The sequence below is a fragment of the Marmota flaviventris genome, chromosome 10 (genome assembly GCF_047511675.1).
Source record: "Marmota flaviventris isolate mMarFla1 chromosome 10, mMarFla1.hap1, whole genome shotgun sequence".
Taxonomy (NCBI): Eukaryota; Metazoa; Chordata; class Mammalia; order Rodentia; family Sciuridae; genus Marmota; species Marmota flaviventris.
Window position 1 is genome coordinate 118,793,089 of NC_092507.1, and position 19,938 is coordinate 118,813,026.

General features: G+C 37.2%; 2 protein-coding genes across 8 annotated transcripts in view; one reads left to right on the plus strand and one right to left on the minus strand.

The window, feature by feature from the left end:
• Positions 1-2,145, minus strand: part of Dap3 (death associated protein 3) — a 34,841-nt gene extending 32,696 nt beyond the window's left edge. Inside the window, exon 1 of one of the 4 annotated variants that reach the window (XM_027920757.3) lies at positions 2,075-2,145. The gene's annotated coding sequence lies outside the window, so the exon portion shown is untranslated. Of the gene's footprint in view, positions 1-1,068; positions 1,188-2,074 lie in introns of those variants that run through there. The other 3 variants (XM_027920758.2, XM_071618368.1, XM_027920756.2) reach the window with 3 other exon arrangements.
• The window catches only part of Ash1l (ASH1 like histone lysine methyltransferase), a 176,492-nt gene continuing 158,103 nt past the window's right edge, over positions 1,550-19,938 (plus strand). For 3 of the 4 annotated variants that reach the window (XM_027920755.2, XM_071618367.1, XM_071618366.1), the window contains exon 1: positions 2,114-2,202. The gene's annotated coding sequence lies outside the window, so the exon portion shown is untranslated. Of the gene's footprint in view, positions 1,601-2,113; positions 2,203-19,938 lie in introns of those variants that run through there. The other variant, XM_071618365.1, reaches the window with a different exon arrangement.

A 19,938-nucleotide genomic window follows, 5' to 3' on the forward strand; every position in this document is an offset into this window, starting at 1 on the left:
TTTCTCCTTAATTTTAAAAAGAACAAAATAAGCAAACAAAATCTTACCCATATATTGTTAAGGGAGAAAATTTAAGGCTATTTGAATTTTAGAGCTTGAATGGGCCTTTGAGATCAATCTAGCAGGGATTTTCAAATTATTCCCTGGATCTCTCCACAAATGTAAAAGGAAGGAAATCCCCTAATTTATTTTGCTTTGAGTAAAACCAAAAAATACTAAACTTTGGAATTACATATAGATTTTTAGTCAAATCAGTCTCCTGAATTCAATCATTAAAATGTCAGTGCAATTTTGATAAACAAGTAATCGGTAGCCATAGAATCCTACAGGCTTGTTTTACATTATTTTATTAACTATTTGGAAGGATATAACACAAACTACCAATTGCTCTCACAAACTTTATCAACAGCCCTATAAAAGATAACATAATAATACTCTGCACTTCCCCGGTGCCTAGGAGCTAATTGTATTTTACATATATTAGCTCACTATTTTATAGACCAACCCTGAAGGTACATTTGGAGTTAAGCTAATTTTACGTTCAGTTTTCGATAACAAAAATAATAACTTCCTGGGGGCCACACAAAACATGGAAGCTCATGTCCAGAACTGAATCAGAAACAGCTTCTTCTTTCTTTTTTAATATTTTTTAGTTATTGATGGACCTTTATTTTATTTGTATGTGGTGCTGATAATTGAACCCTGCCTCATGCGTGCTAGGCAAGCGCACTACCACTGAGCCACAACCTCAGCCCCCAGAAACAGCAGCTTTATCCTTTAATATCAGGCTATCGAACGGATCTGAAGATGCACAATTTCTGAGGAGGACGTATAAGGCACAATAACGTAGCGTATATGTAGTTACGTGAAATTCGAGAAATCTAAACTGGGTTAAGAACATCAACAACAAACAGACCCTCGCGCCAGATCTTCTCGAACTCCAGGTAGGCAACACAGAGCTGGAGAGGAAGCCCCTTCCAGGAAGGGCGCCGGCCCTACTGGTCTCACTCCCTACCTCATGGAGGTTTGGAATTTGCCTAAACCCCTTGCGCGGGTGCATTGCCTCACCGTGAATCGAAGATCAGTTCCCCTCACGCGGTGACTGTTACTCACTACCAGCAACCGAAGCGCTCGTCCCGCAACTGCAAAGAAACCTCAGGTCGTATGGCAGGAAGCTACTCAATGCGCAGCCGTCGCGGCCTCCAACCACTGGTCAGCAGAGGGGCGCTAGGCCGCCTCCGACCCGCTCACCGTGGCCAGCAGAAGTAAGTGATCAGCAAGCCTCGGCGCCGCAGCGAGGAGCCCAGGGAAGTGGGTAGTTTCGTAGGTCATTGCCATCCTCTCGGATAATCTTGTCTTAAGAGCAACCTCTACTTGCCTTTCCCTGTCCTTTTCTCCCCCGTCCTTGCAGTTAAGAATGGAACAGTCCCGCGGGGGGGATTGTGGGAGGCGCACGCGCGAGGGGTGGAGGGTGGGGGGGGCCGGAGGCGGCGGCGGCGGCGGCGGCCGTGGCGGCGGTTGGTGGCCGTGGGGGCGGGGAAGGGGGGGAGGAAAGAAGAGGAGGTGGAGGAGGAGGAGGCCTGGGCTCGCGCCGCCGAAGGTACGCGTGAGGGCCTGCGCCACAGCCGGCTTGACAGGGGCCAGGGGTTGTGGGGGACCGCGCGAGAAGGCGCCCCTGAGCGAGCGCGTAAGGGCTGGCAGGCGTGCGGGGCGGCCGAGGTGGTGGTTGGTGGGAGCAGCGAACGACGAGACCAGATACACTCATACGCGTGCCGACGGGCGTGCGCGCTCGGCGGCCGGAGTCAGGTTGGGGGGAGCGGTGGGGAGAGCGCGAGGAAGGAGGAGTGGGAGGCGGGGGGGGCACGAGGCGCCCTTCGCCTGCTCCCTCCTGAGGAGCTGCCGCCGCCGCCGCCGCCGCTCTGCCGCTGCCGCCGCTCCCGCCGCCATTTTGGGTTCGCTTTGCGGAGGGGGAGACGATCCCCTTCTAGTTGCGGGACCCGCCTCCCCTCAGTTTTCCTCCTTTCGCCCTACGCCTTTTCCTTCTCCTCTTTCGCATTTCCGCCACTCCGCTTACCCTCTGACCGCCTCCTGACAAGCAGGAGAGATCCGCTGTGGACTAAGGGAAGCGGAGGCGCCTGGCGGCCACCCCCTCTTCCCCACTTCCCTGCACTCTCATCGTTCTCGGCCTCGGCCTCTGACACGGTGAGTAGAACGGTTTGGGCAGGCCTCTGGGCCTAAGCACTCTCTCGGCGGCTCCGTCCTGGGTTTCCTGGGATCTACTGTCATCTCCCGGACCTGGATCTCCAGGAGAGCGGTAGTAGGGATGGGGGAGGGGAGAGGAGGGCAGGGGATCCTGAGCCTACCGGGAAGTCCCTCCAGGCGGGGGTGAAGGGGTGTCCCTGACAGGCGGGCTCCCGACTTGAGGGAGGGGGCGGGAAAGTAAGCCAGTGGAGGCGGAGCCGCCCGTGCCCCTGACAGGTTTGTGTGGATAAGCCCGGTTGGAGCATCTCCCGAAGTCCCGTTTGTGCTTGTTTAAGGGACATGATCTTCAGAGGCAGTTTACCTGTATGGCAAGGTCTGGGGTGTCCCTGACACGCCGAGCTGTATGTAGGAACGACAGAACGGTCCCACTGTTAGAAGTTTAGTAAATGTCACTGGTTAGTTTGTACATGGAAAGAGATGTTTTTGGTTCAGAAGACAGATGGTCTGTTGGTGTATAGCGGCTGTGTTTGTGTGTGTACGCGAGGATGGAAAGTGCTCCGGAAGAGTTTGCTTGTGTTTCTGAAAGTGTAATGGAGTTCCCCTTATAAGTTAGCTTATTTTAAAAATAAATGTTGGGATGTTCCTTGCAGGTTGATAAGTGTGTGTGTTAGAGATGGGGAGTACGTAATTACCTGTCGGGAAAGAATAGTTATGGCATTATTCTAGACAATAAAGCGCATTTGTGTGGGGTCAGAGGGGGGGGAGAAACTTGGAATGGCCAGCTGTGGTCTTAGGAATAGTTTGTGCCTTTTAATGATTGATTGGTAGGTACTAGGTATTGAAGCCAGGGGCGCTCTACCACTGAGCCCCATCCCCAACCCTATTTTATTTCTCATTTTGAGATGGTTTCCGCAAAGTTACCTGGACAGGCCTCGAACTTGTGATCCTTCTGCCTCAGCCCCCTGAGTCGCTGGGATTACAGGCCTGCAACAATTCGCCAGGTTAGTTTGTGCCTTTGAATGAATTGTGTAAATGTAAACATCTTTAACAGAATTATTAGTCTAAGACTGTAAGGATGGGTGACCTTTTTTGTTGATGTGGGTTTATAGTAGCACTTTATATTAGTATAAGGAGTTTACATTTAGAATGATTTTTCATTTTATTTGTCATTCTAAATTTCTGTAAAAATGGTGGAATAAATATTTTCTCCCATTTTACAAAAAAGGAAATTGAGGCATAAAGGTAAGCTTTCCAAGGTCACTTGATAAATTGGTGACAAAGTTGGGACTATAACTCAGATTTTTGACTACTAATCCAATAATATATTCACTATATTATAATTCATCTAGAGATCTTTCTTGGCAAATATGAGTATATTGGGAAAATAGGGGAATCTGTGACTGGTTGGATAGGCCAATAGTGTCAAACCACATATATGAAATATATGTTTTCCTTGCCAGCCTGACCTGTATAAAATGGGTATCCATGACTATATTGTTTTGTGTTTATGGAGAAAGCAGAGCATTTCTGATACTTCAGAGTGTATGTTTGAGGGAAGGATGGCTTTCACAGCCTAACATGTACCAGAACAGCTTCAGGGGTGCTGACAATTTAACTTTGTTTTTTGGTACTGGGGATTAAACCTTGCAGCAAGTGCTCTGCCACTGAGCTTTACCCTCAACCAGACAGTTTATCCTCTTTCATTCATTCAACAAATATTTATTGAGTTTATTCAATAAATGGTTTCTGCCTTTCAGTGAGAATAATGAAGATGCCATTGTTGAAATAGCTTGTATGCATATGAGGGTAGTTGTCTTGACAGTCATATACACTGAGTTGAATGAGCAGACAAGTCAGTGTGGAATTGAAAGCAGAAAATTTTTAAAAGTCTATTCAGAGCTATATTGCAAACCCGTAACCCCAGCTACCCGGGAGACTGAGGCAGAAGGATTGCAAGTTAAGAGTCCAACCTAGGCAATTTAACAAAACCCTATCTCAAAAAATAAAAAGGACTGGAATGTAGCTCAATATAGAGCATTTACCGAACATGTCCCAGTACCTCAACAAACAAACAAAAAACTATTTAGTTTGGAGGTAATTTAGGTCTTCTAGACAATTTAATATGGAAGAGTATGGAGTATGTAAAATCCAGGGCATCCAGTTTGTAGTAGAGTGTGCCTTTGGCATTTTCTTTTGGCATTTATGAGTAAACTGTTTTTGGGAGTTGGAATTTGTTGATATATGTACTTCTGGATATTGGAACTTCTTGGCTGGGTTGAAAGAATTCTTCGAAAGACTAATTTCATAGTAAGGATCCCCTCTGTGAATAAGAGGGAAGAATGCTTGAACTATGTCAAATGAATTGTGTTCCTTTGAAATGCATTGATATACTAGATTAGTGGTTCTTAATTTTGGGGGGGGGTCACATGTACTTCTGAGCATCTGATGAAAAACCTCACAATTGAAAAAGCATAAACCGCAGTCACAAATTATGCATAGTAATTTCTATAATTTAAACTGTAATGAAATAAAACTAAGTTATATTTCAGGTCTTGTTTGAATCCCCCTGCCACCACACTTTTTAAAAAAGTTTTGTTAAGCAGTACAGTGTTGGTATGAGTTTAAGGTGAAAGATTCTGTGGTAATATTTGAGCAGAATGGAGAGAATTTCAGGCTGTTTTTGTAGGAGAAACGCGTAACTGACGTCTGAGAAAGTAGGGGAGGGGAAGTGAATCAATCATGTATAATGATTAATAATTGAACATTGTAAGAGCATAAAGATCTTCAAAGAAGATTGGAGGTAATACAAATCTCAAACAAGTAGACATTTTATCTAACTTAATGATAACAAAGGGTAGGATGTTAAAGGGCAATCACTTTTTAAGCCTCGATTTAGAGATTTAAGTTAATTTTATTTGTGTGTATGTATGTGATTGATTTTAAGGGAAGAACGTTAGATAACTGTAGAATGAAGACAGGATTTTTTTTTTTTTACTTTATCAAACATTTCTTCTTCAGTTTTGATATTAGTTAAAAATAAATTGAAATAATGTAGACCACTTAATGTGATGTAATGCATTTTTAAAACATTGTTACTTGGAAAAAGAAAAGAAAATTACACTAACAAGTGTATTGTCCAGAACTGATGAGTTATTAAGAGTCTCTAGTTATGGCAAAATCCAAACAAAAACAAGAAATTCCTTCTACTTGTGCACTTATTTATGTGTTCATTTATTCAGTCAACTTAAAGTTTTTCCAGTGCTTCCTTGATGCCCATTTCTGCTTAGTGGTAGAGAAAAGATGTTTAAAAAAAAAAATTTTTTTTTTTTTTGGTCTCTCAAGAGTTCCCAGTCTAGAAAGAGGAACATTTTAACTAACATTACAATACAGTGTAATCATTTGTTCACAGTGGAAAGAAGAGAAAGTTATTAAATCTGAGGGGAGAAAGGAAAGGTTAAAATAGCTTCCTACAAATGGAAAGATTCAGAGTTTAAAGGATAAATGAGTTATTCAGTAAGGCTCAAAGAGGGCAGTCTAAGTAGACGAAGAAATCTGCGAGGGTATAAAAATGAATGTAACATAACAGATGAGTTTGATATGATTTGGATCAGTAGTATATTTTCAGTTCAATTTTATGATTTCCTGTATCTTTGTACTGATAAAGATGAAAGATGTTCAGCATATTTCACTCATACAAAAACAGTATATTGTTACAGCTAAAGATAATTTCTAGCAAAGATTAAAATTAAGAAAATATTTAGTTTTACTCTGGAAATTTTTACTGGAATATGCCCCACTTCCTCAGCATGTTAGTTAATCCAGCTTTGATTTTAATAGGTATCTAGTTAAATTGAAAATATATGAAATATGGCATATTTCCCCTTCATTTGTTGAGAATCCCAGATAGTGATTAAGATTATGGATTCTGAAATCAGATTGACTAAGCTTAAATCTCAATTTTGCTAATTTATTGACTGTATAATATTTAGCAAAGTCTTGTGGTCTTTGATTTCCCTGACTGTAAAATGATGGTAATGATTATAATACTTATAGCATAGAGTTGTTGAAAGATTATGTGGGCAAATGGTTTAAAGTGCTTTGTATAATGTATGTCATGTACCCTTAGAGCATAATACATATATGCTATTTTAGTTATTTCTCTTGTTTCCTAAAAAGAGAATTTATCAAAGCTGATTACCTCCTTAGTATTTATTTTCTGTTGGTAGTAAGAATATGTAAATACGTTTATGAAAGTATATATAAACAACCTCCTAATGTATATATACTTTTTAAAATTCTCAGTTTTTAGTGTACTTTTAAATCTTATTTTCCTTACATATAAATTCTAATTTTATATTTTTTCACTTAACTCCAGCCTAGACTTTGTGTGGCTTCTATTTACTTTTTTTACCTGCTGATCAAATCAAGTATTTGTTTTGAAAGTGTACAGGAATGTATCTTGCTGTGTAAATTTCATGGGTGGAAAACCTGAAGCCTTTGAACTAAATTGGGTTGGTTTTGACAGTTCTCTTTTTAAAGATTATAAGTGCTTTCCTTTATTTATTTATTTTTTTAAAGAGTCAGTGTATTATTCTTTAAAGAAGATGTTATTCTTCTTCTAAAGCAGAATCCCTCTTTAAAAAATATATATATATTTTTAAAAATATATATATTTTTTAGGTGTTGACAGACCTTTATTTTATTTATTACCTGCAGTGTTGAGAACCGAATCCAGTACCTCACACATGCCAGGCAAGTGCGCTGCTGCTCAGCTCCAGCCCCAGAATGCATCTTTTTCATTAAAAAATCACCTCATTTGATTCAGCAACAAGACCAACATGTATTTATTGATTGCTTATTATGTTCCAGAGTCAATTGCAGGCTGATGAAGCAAATAAGGTTGCCTGCTCTATTTTAGGAACTTCATAATTTGTGCATTTTATTTAATTCCCTTTCCCATTGCTGTAATCTACTGCTTATGATTGTATTATATGTGATTCAAGCAGTAGATTTGGATTCCTGAAGGAATGTCCTGGGATATGGTTGTTTTTATGCTAGAACAGATCAATTTTGGCATGAACATCTCTTCCTGTTAGAGGAATACTTACTAGGTGCCTATGTTTAGTCCAGTAGTTCATTGGACAGTTATTCTTTTGGGGTATAGTGGTTTATGTCTTCTTTTCAAATAAAAACTAGCATTTTGCCTCCTGTGCCTGTGACAGAAGGAACATTCATTCATTCAGTAAGTATTGATTGTGTAATTACATTGTGCCAAGTGCTGTTAATCCTAGGGAATCCAACAGTGAATAAAACATTAAAATCACTGTCCTCATGGTTGTTGCTTTCTAATGAGTAAGAGATGTTAAATAAATGCATATTATATCATAGCAATTTATTGATAAGTGTTACATAAATGTAAGAAGGTAAAGATATGTTAGGTGATTAAGGAAAGTATCTGAGCACTTGATATTTGGGCAGATATACAGTGATATGCATGAAGGACCCCAAACAACTCTTGTGGCATAAGTTCTAAGACAGCAGTGAAAGGTCTGGGATTGTGGCTCAATGATAAAGTGCTTCCCTAGCATGCATGAGGCACTGGGTTCGATTCTTAGCACTGCATATAAATAAATAAAGGCCCATTGACAACTAAAAAGTACACACACACACGCACACACACACACACCAAAAAAAAAAAAAAAAAAAAAAAAAAACCCAAAGAATAGAAAAGGACTGAAATGATAGGAAATAGGTAAAATAGGTAGCCAGAGTCTAGATAATACAGGATTTAAGTACTTGCATAGGTGTTTAGTTTTTTTATTCTAGTTTGTTTTGTTCATTTGTTTTTGGAGACGAGTCTCCCTACATTTGTTGCCAGATTGGTCTCAAACTCATGAACTCAACTACTCAAGTGATCCTCTTGAGTAGTTGGAACTTAAGGCATATGGTACTTTGCCTGGCTAATAGGATGCTCTTGGGAGATTTTGAGCAGGAAAGTAAGTGACTTGATCTACTATATAAACTTTTAGAAACGAGAGTGTCGCAACCAGGGTGTCTAGTTTGGAGGCTTTTGTGATTGTTGAGGCAAAAGATGAATTGTTGAGGCAAAAGTGAACCTAGAATGTTGTTTAGTGAGATGGATTTGGGAAATGATTTGAAAGTAGTAGAGATGATAATTTGTTGATGGATGTGGGGTTTGAGTAAGACAGGCCTTACTCAGGGCCTGAGCAGTTGGATACTATTTAGAGATACTGGTAGAAGCAAGTTGTGGGGAGTGCCGAAATTAAAAATTTGGTTGAATATTCCAAGATTCCTATTAAGCATTTAGGAATGAGCTACTGAGTAGGCAGTTGAGATACTGGGTAGTAATTGGATGTACAGGTCTTTAAGTCAGGGCAAATATAAATTTGGGTGTTTAGTGTAGTAACGCTATTTAGAGCCATGAGACTTGATGATTACCTGGAGAGTGAGTATAGATTGGGTTCAAGAGATGAAGTTCTTAAAACTGAGTTGTGGGGTGTTCTTAACACTTGAAGAATCTTACCAAGCCTACTAAGACTAGAAGAGAATCTTGATAATTTTAGGAGTAATACCTTCCTGGCTAAGAAAACTTAATAAATAGTCAAGATGTAGATATAGAGACAAAAATAAAATGGAGACAGAAGTAAAATATATGTCAAATAGCTTTGTGACTCAGCAATCAAAACACTTTTTTTTTCTTTTAATGTGAAATCAAGAACCTGAGTGGCCAGGTACAGTGGTGCACACCTGTAATCCCAGCAGCTCTGGAGGCTGAGGCAGGAGGATAAATTTCAAAGCCAGCCTCAGCAAAAAGCAAGGCACTAAGCAACTCAGTGAGATCCTGTCCTTCAATAAAATACAAAAAAAAAAGGACTGGGGATGTGGCTCAGTGGTCATGTACCCTTTTTTGGTACCCTTGTACCAAAAAGAAAGAAAGAACCTGAGTGAATAATCTCTGCTTGATTACTCTGAGAAAGTGGTGAGAGTGGTTGGTTCATATCTTCCTGTAAATCCATTGTGGAGGTCCCCATGACATAAAAGAGATAAATACAAGTTTATAAAATAGTGAATGAGATATCAAAGCATATGAAACTCTTTACCCATGAACACAAGAACTATTTTTGGTTTTGAAAATGTATAGATCAAGCTGCCTCCTAATTTCTTAGCCCATCATTTAGATTTAAAGAATTCAGTTTTCATATATGGACCTATGTGTTAACACATATAATATCTAGGATACCTTTATAAGATCAAATACTTATAAATGTTAGGGGCTTAGTATAGTTTATAGGTTGACTACATATTTCAGGACACATTTTCTCATTGTGAATAAGTATCTGTTTAAATGTATTTAAGGTATTAGAAATTAAAAGGAATAGAAATAACAATTAAACGTGGTCACAGCAGATAGATCATTTGTTGTTGATAATTTAAAAACCCATTAGAAGCTGGGCACAGTGCTTGTATTTATAATCCCATTTATTCTGAAGGCTGGTCCTGGAGGATCACAAGTTCAAGGCTAGCCTGGGCAATTTAGCAAGAAAGACTGTCTCAAATTAAAATAAGGACTGGATATGTGGCTCATTTGTAGCACACCCTTGGGTTCAATCCCCAGTACTGCAAAAACAAAAAAAAGCCTATCAGAGATCTTCTTAACAGAGGATCTCTTGTTTAGTACACTACCTCATATTTGCCATTTCACCTCCACTTTTAGGAAAAAAAAAGGGGCCATCTGATGAATTGGCACTATGTGTGAGAGTCTGGAGGTTTTGAACCCTGTCAGTTCAGGAAAAGAAATTAATCTAGAACATTGAGGGGAAACATTTCTGGTAACAATGTATTTTCCAGTGTTTATCTCACTTCTTGTTATTTTATAGAACTCAGGGAATTAGGATCTGTATCACATATGATTTCTTTTTCTCAAGTCAGAGTTAAAACTATCAGTTGGGTACTTTAGAGAACTAGTTCTCTTCCAAGTAAATGAAGAGAAACTTTTGTACCCTTTCCCAGGTATCCTTAAATAACACTACCAAAAAATTTCTGAATAGTTTGGAGGCAGTTGGCTTAAGTAGAACTGAGATTTGGTTAAGGGTTGGGGTTGTGGTTTAGCGGTACAGCGCTCGCCTAGCACTTGCGAGGCCCTGGGTTTGATCCTCAGCGCCTCAGCACCACATAAAAATAAATAAATAAAATAAAGGTATTGCATCCAACTACAAAAACAAATATTTATTTTAAAAAAACGGAGTTGGCTAAGACAGTATTTAAGGTTCAGATAATCTCCAGAAATATTTCTAGATGAATCTGCTCCATGAAAGTTCAGAAACTCTTCATTGAGACTTATAACTAGGTGATTTTAAAAGGCCATTTCCTTGTTTTTGTTCTGAGTGTTCCATTTTAAGGCCACTTTAGAAGCTGGCCTTAAAGACAAAAGATATTAACTCTACTTTTGATGTAGTGATGGGTAGTCATGGATCTCATTAGGAATATGATAAAACCTTTGTACCCTTTCCCAGAAAGTAAACACTTGCACAATTTTTTTTTTTTTTTTTTTTTGGTATATAATTTAAGGAGATTCACTGGCACATTTGGTTATAGGCCAACATTCTTTGTTTCACAACTACTTCATGCAAGTTATGGAAAGACAGTTGCATCTGTTCTTCAACAGATAACTGCTCTTAAAAAAGGAATGAATTCATGTAAGGAAGGTTAGTAGTTAGAGGAGGTTTAAACATCTTTTCTGGATTGTTATCTGACTTTTCCGTTTGCCATTATGGTAAATCAGTAATTTTTGGAGAATTATCAGTTAAAGCAACAACTCAATTCCGTCCCCCATAGAATGGCAGGTAGTTGAGAGTATAAGGGAAGTAATTATTCTCCAGAATTGGTAAAGTGGCAGCAAAGTGATCATCATTCATCTGAATCCTACTCTTACTGGCTTCCTGCCTATAGTTGCCTGTCCTCCTTAGCTTATACTCCATACATTTCTGTAAATGCTTTTTCTAAATCCAAACCTAGATCCCATTATAGGGATCAGACTCCTTAGCAAAGCTCTATGAGATCCTGCCTACTCTTTGGCCTTATGTCTCTGTATTCCAGACAGGATTCATTTATATATGCACAACTTGCATATTGCTCCTAGATATCTGTCTGCAAAGGGAACACACTTACCCATCTTCAGAGACAAAATTCAGGATGATGCTGTGAAGTCTCAGCTGGTCATTTCCCCTCTTTTGATGAACATTATGCACTAATTTCTCTCGAACATGTACCTATGAGATTGCTGGTCCACGGGGTAAGCTTATTTATTTATATCAAAAAAGAGTTGGATTTATTCAAGTGAGTAGGAGAAACAAGGGCAAGAGGATACCCAGTAGGAGTTGTCTGTTTTTATCTTTAATAGATACTGCCAGTTTTCAAATTGATTGTATGACTTGATAACCAGGAATGTATAGGTATTCTTTTACATTACTTAACAACATTTGATGGTGTAATTTTTTTTCATAATAGACATTCTTGTGGGTGATCACTGTAGTGTCGATTTACATTTCCCTGAGGACTGGTGATTTGGAGCATCTTTTTTTTTTTTTTTATTCTGGGGATTGAACTCAGCACTCAACTACTGAGCCACACCCCCAGTCCTATTTTGTATTTTTTATTTAGAGACAGGGACTCACTGAGTTGCTTAGTGCCTTGCTTTTTGCTGGGGCTGGCTTTGAACCCAAGATTCTCCTGTCTGAGCCTCCCAAGCTGCTGAGATTACAGGCATGCGCCACCGCACCCAGCTTGGAGCATCATTTTTGAACTTCAGACATCCTTTTGGGGAGTACCTGCTCTTAATATATATTCTGAAAGCAGTTCCTTCTTCAGGTGTATGCATTGTATATGTCATCATCCAGTGTGTGGCTTGCCTTTTCATTCTTGATGATGGAGCCTTTTAATGATGTCTTTTTTTTTTTTTTTAATTCACCTTGTCTTTTTTTTTTCTTCTCTTTTTTGTGATGAAGGGGATGGGAAACAAAGGTACTGTACACAGCTACAGATACAGCTCTTTTTATTTTTTATTTGAGACAAGGTCTAGATAAGTTGATAAGGCGGCTCGAACTTGTGATCCTCCTGCCTTAGCCTCCTGATATGCTGGGATAATAGATGCCACTGTGTCTGACATTGCCATTTTTTTTTCCTAAATAGAATGGTTTTTAAAAGTTTGTCTAGGGCTGGTCTTGTGGCTCAGTGGTAAAGTGCTTGCCTAGCATGTGTGAGGCACTGGGTTCATTCTCATCACTGCATGTAAATAAATAAATAAAGATCCATCAACAACTAATAAAAAATATGTAAGTGTGTCCAGAAGTATTTGGATTATTTTTCCCAATTTCATATAAATATAAGCAAAACAAAATTTTGAAAGGTACATGTATGATAGTTTTAATATATTTTTAATTATAAAACTAATAAATTTTGTAATATGAAAATTTATATACATTTATCTTTCAAAGGTTTCTCCGTCAGGTAACCAATATTTATATAATCATCCATACTTTTTTTCCTGTGTGAGTGCAATCCATTTGGGTTTTTCCTATTCCATAAATATGAGACCATGCTTTTTTTTTTTTTTTTTTAAGTTGAAAATAGCAGACATAGGGGATATAGGTATAGTTCAGTGGTAGAAAACTTGCCTAGCATGCTCAAGGCCCCAGATTTGATCCCTAGCATCACAAAAAGAAAAGAGAAAGAGCAGACAAAGGTATTTGTATGTATTTTTGTATATGTATGTATGTGTATGTATATATATATTTTTTTTTTCTCTGAGATAGTCTCAAAAGTCAAATTACTTTACAGTCAGTGTATATAAAATTTAAAAATATAATAGATTAACTATTACTTTCCAGAATAATGGTGGCTATTAATGCCTGTTTACGCATAACCTTACCAGTGTTAAATGCTATTAGTCTGAAATTTGAGCTGAACTCATGAAAAAATTTTGTTTTATTTATTTATTTTGGTACTGGGGATTGAACCCCCCTGAATGCTAGGCAAGCACTTTACCCCTGACACTTTACATTGTCTCCTTCACTGTTAATGAGGTGGTAAATCTTTTTATATTTCTCCTCATTATTTCTCTTTTGAAATTGCCTGTATATATCTCATGTAAGTATTTTCTTATTTATTATTTTATAAAAATAACTTTGTATCTTAGAGTTAGTCCTTTTTCATATATACTGTGTTTTCTTCTTCTCTGTCATTTTTTTTTTTTTTTTTTTTGGCGGGGGGGGGGGGTGTGCTGGGGATGGAACCAGGGCCTTGTGCATGCTAGGCAAGTGCTCTGCCACTGAGCTACATCCCCAGCCTTATCTTTGATTTTTGTTTAAAATATCTTGCCATACAGAAATACAATGCTTTTCTGTAGTGAAATTTGTCAAGATTTTCTTTTGTAGACTTATTTTAGTTTCCTGATTTGTTTACAAAGGGTGTCTCTGCTATAGGCTATAGAAATGTTAACAAATATTCCTCAAATACTTTTGCGTGTAGTTTTAAATCCATGAGAGAGTTATTTTTGTTTATGACATAAAAGAATGGGCCTAACTTTACTTTCTTTAATGGATAGCCAATTGTATTTGATGTGTTGTAACATACATCAAATAAACTAGCCATATTAAAATCTATTAATTGAAAATGGTTTTCACAGGGCTGCTGCTACTCTATATTTGCTTTTATGCAAATAAAAGACATTCCTTTTACAAGATGCTTTATTTTGGTCTGCCAGAAATTTTTTGAATGGTTTCGAAATATAATTCATATGCTATACAACTTTACAATTCAGTGGGTTTTTAAAAATATATTCATAGTTATGTAGTCATCACCACTACAAAATTTTAGAACATTTCATCACCATAACTGGATAACAGTCATTCCCCATCTCAACCGTAGCTGTAAGTAACTACTAGTCTCTTTTTTCTTTTTCTATAGATTTGCCTTTTTTGAACATTTCATATAAATGAATTATACACTGTGTTGTCTTTTGGAACTGACTTCTTTCATTTTAGCATGTTTTCAGAGTTCATCCCTAATCCTAACTTAGTTCAAATTTTGTTGATATCTTCACAAAGGCACTCTGCTTTTGTGTGTGTGTGTGTGTGTGTGTGTGTGTGTGTGATTTCAGTGACTTATATAATATTAATACTTCAGTTAGTTTAATACAAAGCATTTTTGGGGGAGGGGTGCATGGTGCTGGGAGTTAAACCCAGGGCCTCCTCATGCTAAGCAAGAGCTCTGCTATACTCCCATCCCTAATATAAAACATCTTAAACTAGTTAAGACACTGCTTACCTTTTTATTTTTGGAGAACTAATTACATGGTTGGAATATATAGTGCTTATTTTTTACATAGTAAAAACAGTATGAGATCCTTATATGGTGCTGCACACCTATAATCCCAGCTACTCAGGAAGCTGAGGCAGGAAGGGATGACAAGTTTTGAGATCAACCTTGACAACTTATCAAAACTCTGTCTCAAAAAGAAGAGGTCTGGGGCTGGTGTTGTGCTGTGCCCAGCATCCGTGAGGCACTGGGTTCGATCTTCAGCTCCATATAAATAAAGTTATTGTGTCTACCTAAAACTAAAAACTAAAAATATATTAAAAAAACAAAAAAAGAAGAGGTTTGGGCTGGATTGTGGCTCAGTGGTAGAGTGCTCATCTAGCATGCATGAGGCAGTGGGTTTGATCCTCAGCACCACATAAAAATCAAATAAAGGTATTGTGTCCACCTACAACTAAAAAAGAAGAGGTCTGGAGATGTAGCTTAGTGGGAGAGTGCTTATCTGGCATGTGCAAGACTCTGCGTTCAGTTCCTTTATGGCCAAAAAAGTTTATGAGATATTTGAATAATATTTGAATAAAAGTATCTGTCCTATATGTTTTTATTTTCATCTTGCCTATTCTTAGTTTTTACTGTTTACATGATTAAAAATATATTAGTATTTATTTAGTTATCAGATATTTATTGAATGGCTTTTATATTCTAGGTATTTTGCTAAGGGCATAGCAGTATAGGGTGTCTCAAATAGTATTCTTATTCTTATGGAATGAATGGTCTAGTAGAAAATAATAACTTACTATTACAGTGAATGTTAAGAGATTTACAGTATGGGTATGAGTACTTGACAGGGAGAACTATCCTAGTTTAGGAGGTTAGGAAATGTCTCCCTGAGGAAATGGCCTTTAAGTTGAAATGGGTAGAATGAATAGAGTCATTCAGGAATTGGGTGGAGGAGAGTTCCAGATGGAACTATGTTCTAATGGAGGGAAGACATATTTAGAAACTGAAAGGTACTTAAAACACATATATCACACATGTAACAGTGTTTAGTTTTTTTTTGGTTACTGTTTACCCTTGCTCTGCTCATAGCAGAATAGGAAATGATGAAGCTAGATATAAGTAGGGGCAGTTAACAAGAACAAAAAGTAAGCACCAGTGATGTGTGAAGTACTGTTCTAAGTACTTTTCATGTATTAGTTCATTAAACTCTTAACAATTTCTGTTTACACAAAAGAGCATGTTGTCCAAGAACTGAGATCTGAGCCTATGTATTCTAACTATAGAGTATGTGTCCTTAACGCCACTGTACCATACTGCAGAACTTAGGTTATAAGTTATGACTGGATTTGGGGACCATTATTTCTGAAGAGCAGTAAACATCCAAAGGTATTAAGTTTGAAAATTAGATTGATTATTTTTAAAAATAACTTTCTGGCTGCAGATTGGTCTAGAGGAAAATAAGGTGGATATAGAAAGAAATTAGAAGTATGCTGTATTCTGGGCAAGAGTTGTTGGGTTTTTGGACAAGTTAGATAATGGGAGTGGAGAGAACTTGGTGTAATTGTATATTATCTGTGTGGTATTCACAAGTGAAGGTTGAAGGTTGGGAAAAATGGACCTAGACTATCAGAATGATGCTAGTTTTTTGACTTGAGCAACTGGTGACACTGAAATTGGAAAGACTGGAGGAGGAGTAGAACTTGTCAAGATATTGAACAAGCTCCAAATGTACTGTCAGCATCTTAGAAGTCTTACAATCTAGTATAGTTTATTATATGCAAGTACAATATGTTACCCAGGGATAGAATTTAGAGTAGGAAAAACCAAACCCAAGGAAATTCAGCATTTGAAGGGCTAGTAGACCAAATCAGGCCAGCAAATAAGGCTTAGGAGTGACTGCCAGAAAGACTTTAGGAAAGTATATTATCATGGAAGTCTCTAGTTGTCTGTGGCTTGTCTTCATCTTTTCAGTTTTATTTTTATTCTTTTTTTTTAAGTTTTTTTTTTTATTTTTTAGTTATAGGTGGACACAAAATCCTTATTTTATTTTTATGTGGTGCTGAGGATAGAACCCAGTGTGCCTCACACATGCTAGGCGAGCGCTCTACCACTGAGCCACATCCCCAGCCCTATTTTTATTCTTAATTGACAAAATAATTGTACATATTTATGGCATATAGTGTTATGTTTCAATATATCGGTTGTATGCATTGTATAATGATTAAATCAGGGCATTTAAAAATTAGAAGTCTTCTGTATTCTGGGCAAGAATCTGTTACCTCAAATGTATCATTTTGTCTTCTTAGCCTCAGTACCTTCTGAAGGACAAAAGTTTATAATTTTGATAAAGTACAATTTATCCGATTTTTCTTTTATAAATCATGCTTTTGGTATCATTTAAGAAATCTTTGCTTATTTCAAGAGCATTAAGATTTTTCTCCTATATTTTCTTCTTGGAGTTTTACCGTTTTTACTCTTGGATTTGTGTCTGTTATTTGAGTTCATTTTTGCGTATGATATTAGGTAATTGTCTGAGTTACTTTTTTTTCTTTTTGCATATAAATATCCAGTAGGAGCCTTGCATTCAGTTCATTTTAGTTTTTGTACAGGGGGTTGAACCCATGGTAAGCAGATGTTCTATCTCTGAGCTACACCCCCCAGCTCCAACTTCTTCCATTTACTAGCTTTACAATCTTGGTGCTAAGTCATTTTTCCAAGCTTGTTTGCTCATCTTTAAAATGTGGTTATTTAAATCTTACAGGGTTATTGTCAGAATTAAATGAGTGATATGTAACACTACGTGATGGCATCTAGTAGGCCTAAGGTAAATAAATAATAGTAGAATTTGAAAAACACTTCATGATGCCCAAATACCGTGCTCTAAGTTTCTTGAGTATGTAGAAGCATTAAAAATACTATTTCTTCTTTGACAGCAAAATCATTCATATGTAGTAGCTGTTGAAGCAGTCAGAAATGATGATTGCATATGTTTTGAAGGTAAAGCTGACAGCTTTCGCTTACTACATTGTGTAGAGTTTGAGAGAAAGAAGAGTAAAGGATGATTACAAATTATTAGAGCAAAAATTTGTTTCTCAGCTCAGTGGCAGGGTGATTTTTTTTTTTTTTTTTTTGGTACTGGGGATTGAACCCAGTGGAGCTTTACCAATGAGCCACATTCCCAGTGCTTTTTAGTTTTTATTTGGAGACAGGACAAGATCTTGCTAAATTGCTCAGGCTGGTCTCAAACTTGTGATTCTCTTACCTCAGCCTCCTGAGTTGCTGGAATTACCAATGTGCACTACTGTGCCCGGCCAGGGTGATTTTTTTAAGGCCTCAGATCATTTCACTGGTCAAAACCTTTTAGTTGTTTTTCTACCTCAGAGTAAAAAAACCAGAGTTCTTACAAATTTGCAAAGCCCTTTGTAATCTGTCCTGCATGTCTTTTATTTCTCTTCATCTACCTGTCTTCATCTCCTACTCACTCAGTTTCAGAAAGGGGATGCATCTGTTTCCCTTTTGTTTCTTAAACAGGACAAAAATACTTCCTCAGAGCTTTTGCACTTTCTTCTCCCTGACTGAAATCTCCCTACCCTTTGATACATTCCAAGAAATAGGATGGTCACTTGTAAGAATTTTTTCCCCCTATTTACTAGAATGAAACCCAGGGACACACTACCATGAGCCACATCCCCAGCCCTTTTTAAAACTTTTTATTTTTGAGACAGGGTGTTGCTAAATTGCCAAGGCTGGCCTTGTACTTGTAATCCTCCTTCTTCAGCCTCCTGAGCATCTGAGATTATAGGCATGTATCACCACATCCAGTACATCTATAAGAAATTTAAAGAGCATGAAACCCAGGATGAATTTTAATACATAATATGGTATATATTTTTTTAAAAAAATGTAGTTCATTTATACTTGCTTCTTAATGTTAATAAATAATGATTATAACCATTATCTATGATAAATAAAGACCACAAAGTGAAACAAAAATTTCTCACAGATGAGAAAAATTAGATTTTACTTGTTTTAATTTAAAAATATGCTACAATGTGGCAATTTTAAATGAAAAAATAATTCCTAGTATTTAAAGAAAATTTTAATTAACAGATAACACTGTATTTTTATTGTATACTACTTAATGCTTTGAAGTATATGTAGGAATTTTAAATAAATTAATAATTTACCTTTACCAAGCTAAAAAAACCCTCCATTAACTTTTTCATTTATACACACATGTGTATATGCATATGTGTATATGCACATGTACATATATATGCAAATTTGTTTTTGGTACTGGAGATTGAACCCAGAGGCATTTTACCATTGAATCCCATCTTCAGTCCTTTTAAAATATTTTTTAGTTGTAGATGAACACAGTAACTTTATTTTTTATGTGGTGCTAAGGATTGAACCAGTGCCTCACATGTGTGAGGCAGGTACTCTACCACTAAGCCACAACCCCGGCCCCACATCCCCAGTCCTTTTTATTTTTTATTTTGAGACATCTTAATGACAAATTATGTTAGTTATATCTCAGTCTCTTAAATACATCTTTTTTCTCTATTTCCAGTTTTACCATTTCTAGTTTAGTGTATTAATCTTAAGATTAACGTTGTAAGAGTGTTGTGTTTCAGAAAAAACTGTTGCTTTCTATCATTTTTTCTACAGAAACCAGAGACATTTTCTCAAAATATAAATTGTATCTTGCTATTCTGCTGCTGAGAGCCTTTCGAATTTCAGGTCCTTAATATATCTCAACAAGGCCCTTTGCGAGCTATTCTCATTTGTCTTTTATTTCCATTTGGTGTTCTTACTTCTTCAATTAATCTTCTGTTAATCTTTAATCTTAGGGACTTTTTAGACATATTATTCTCTTTTTCTGTATCATTTTCACTTGACAGTTTGCCTGGCCGTTTTCTACTGAGACTGCGAGTCTCAGCTTAAATGTTAAATGTTTTTCTAAGATCTGTTCCCTGTCCCTCCAGGTTCTCTTGATGATGGCTGTACAGAAAACAAACAAAAATTCATGCTGTTTTAGGGCTGATATTTATAGTAGTACATTTTGTTTATAATTATATATTTATACAATTATCTCTAAAACTTAAAGTTCAAAGGGACCATATTTGTATTTTGTACATTTGCTGCATCCAAGAGCACGCCACATTTCTCAAAATGGATTTTGAGGCTTTCAGGAAATATTTGTTGAATTAAAGAAGGAATAGATTAAGAATGATAAATCCATAAAGGAAATGATGGATTGGTTAAAGAGGTAGTAGGAATTCTAGTTTAGAGTGTGAGGTAGCAGGTATGCCAGATATAATTGAAGAATAATAACATTAGAACTAAAAATTTTTTCTTGGTGGTAACATAATGTAGTAGTTAAGAGGATCGAGGCTG